Raw genomic sequence first — 2,760 nt, 5'->3', positions numbered from 1 at the left:
TGTTTTCTCTCATTTTACTGTGAACAGCCGAAAGAAGCCATGCAGCATGTTGAATGCTTTACTACATAGATATTTCTTCTGCCAGATATCCTAGTTCATCACTCTTATGTTCTGCCTTCCACAAAGTCTTAGGACATGAACACAATTCCACCAAAGTCTTCGCAACTGTATAGCAAGGATGGCCTTTACTCCAGTTTCCAATACTTTGTCCCTCAGTTCTGTCAGACCTCATCAGAATGGCTTTTACTGTCTGTATTTCTACCAACATTCTGATCACAACTGATATAGTTTGGACATTGTCCCCTATAAATCACATGTTCAATTGTAATCCCTAATGTTGGAGGTGGGGCCTGGTGGGAGGTCATTGAATCATGGGGCTGGATTTCTCAGGAATGGTTTAGCATCATCTCCTTGGTGCTGTCCTTGTGATAGTGAGTTCTCACAAGATCTGGTTGTTTAAAAGTGTGTGGCATCTTCACCCTTGCTATTTCTTGCCCCTGTTCTTACCACACGACATGCTTGCTCCCATTTTGCTTTCCACCATGAGTAAAAGCCCCCTGAGACCTCCCCAGAAGCCAAGCAGATGCTGGCACCATGCTTGTGCAGCCTGCAGAACTGTGAGGCAATTAAACTTCTTTTCTTTATAAATTACCCAATCTCAAGTATTTCTTTTCTTTTCTTTTCTTTTGGCTGAGCACAGGGGACTTTACTGATGGTACACGACAAGGTTGGGCTCCCTAGGCCCCTCCCCTCTTCAAGGGGTCTACATGGAAACTGTGAGGAGGGGAGATTCAGTGTGGTGGGGGACTGAGTGTGGCAGGGACTCCCCAGCAGTGAGGGTCTCTCTCTTCCTCTTGTGCTCTTGCTGGGGCTGGTGGTCCAGGGGTCTTACTCCTTGGAGGCCATGTGGGCCATGAGGTCCACCACCCTGTTGCTGTAGCCAAATTCATTGTCATACCAGGAAATGAGCTTGGCAAAGTGTTCATTGAGGGCAATGCTAGCCCCAGCATCAAAGGTGGAAGAGTGGGTGTCGCTGTTGAAGTCGGAGGAGACCACCTGGTGCTCAGTTTAGCCTAGGGTGCCCTTGAGGGGGCCCTCCGACACCTGCTTCACCACCTTCTTGATGTCATCATATTTGGCAGGTTTTTCCAGACGGCAGGTCAGGTCCACCTCTGACACGTTGGCAGTGGGGACATGGAAGGCCATGCCAGTGAGTTTCCCATTCAGCTCAGGGATGACCTTTCCCACAGCCTTGGCAGCATCAGTAGAGGCAGGAACGATGTTCTGGAGAGCCCCGCGGCTATCACGCCACAGTTTCCCGGAGGGGCCATCCACAGTCTTCTGGGTGGCAGTGATGATGTGAACTGTGGTCATGAGTCCTTCCACGATACCAAAGTTGTCCTGGATGACCTTTACCAGGGGCGCTAAGCAGTTGGTGGTACAGGAGGCATTGCTGACGATCTTGAGGCTGTTGTCATACTTCTCATGGTTCATGCCCATCACGAACATGGGGGCATCAGCAGAGGGGGCAGAGATGATGACCCTTTCGGCTTCCCCCTGCAAGTGAACCCCAGCCTTCTCCATGGTGGTGAAGATGCCAGTAGACTCCACAACATACTCAGTGCCAGCATCACCACACTTGATTTTGGAGGGATCTCGCTCCTAGAAGATGGTGATGGGATTTCCATTTAATGACAAGCTTCCCGTTCTCAGCCTTGATGGTGCCATAGAATTTGCCATGGGTGGAATCATACTGGAACATGTAGACTATGTAGTTGAGGTCAATGAAGGGGTCATTGATGGCAACAATATCCACTTTACCAGAGTTAAACGCAGCCCTGCTGACCAGGCACCCAATATGACCAAATCCATTGACTCCGACCTTCACTTTCCCCATGGTGTCTCAGAGATGCGGCTGGCAATGCAAGAGAAGATGCAGCTGTCTGTTGAACAGGAGGAGCAGAAAGCCAGGTATTTCTTTACAGCAATGCAAGAATGACACAATACAATGGCCACTTAACTAACCTCTAAGAAGATTTAGGCTTTTGCTACAGCTCTTGTCTACTTCTGAGCCCTCACCAGAAATGATCTTTATGCTCCATTTATGGCCACCTAGGCTTTTTCTAGTCTGCTCTTCTAAATTCTTCCAGCCTCTAACCATTACCCAATTTCAAGGTGCGTCCACATTTTAAGTATTTGTTATAACAATTGCACCACTTCTCAGTACCAATTTTCTGTCTTAGTTCATTCTATGCTGCTATAACAGAATACCACAGACTGAGTAATTTTTAGTTAACAGAATTTATTTGGGTCATGGCTCAATCTGATGAAGGCCTTTTCGCTTTATCATAGCATAGCAGAAGACATCACAGAGGAGAGACAGAGCAAGAGAGGAGGACAAACTCATCCTTTATAAGAACTCCACTCCCACAATAATGAACCCACTCCCACATTAATCCATTCATGAGGGCAAAGCCTTCATGACCTAATCGCCTCTTAAACTGAAGGCCCCACCTAAACAATGTTCCACTGGGGATTAACTTTCCAACACATGAATTTTAGGGGACACATTTAAACCAGGGCCACAAGAATACTGGGGAGCATAAACTAGGGCTAACTTTATACCCAGGGAGTCTAGGACCTGGAAAAGAAAATTTCATGACACAAACTATTGTTGCTTGCCTCGGCAGCTGATGCCTCAGTTTGCAGTGACACTAGAGGGTTCTGCAGTCTTCTACTTCAGTTTGGAAGGAAGAAAAG

At 47.3% G+C, this 2,760-nt stretch overlaps 1 pseudogene across 1 annotated transcript; it reads right to left on the bottom strand.

The window, feature by feature from the left end:
- Positions 1-684: 684 nt before the first annotated feature.
- Positions 685-1,970, bottom strand: LOC117078484 (annotated as a pseudogene). Its single transcript, XR_004434996.1, has one exon. The product of XR_004434996.1 is annotated as a glyceraldehyde-3-phosphate dehydrogenase-like (transcript).
- Between the last annotated feature and the right edge of the window lie 790 nt (positions 1,971-2,760).

Source organism: Trachypithecus francoisi, unplaced genomic scaffold, assembly GCF_009764315.1.
Source record: "Trachypithecus francoisi isolate TF-2019V2 unplaced genomic scaffold, Tfra_2.0 Lachesis_group6, whole genome shotgun sequence".
NCBI lineage: Eukaryota > Metazoa > Chordata > Mammalia > Primates > Cercopithecidae > Trachypithecus > Trachypithecus francoisi.
This window is presented reverse-complemented; position numbering and strand designations above follow the sequence as displayed.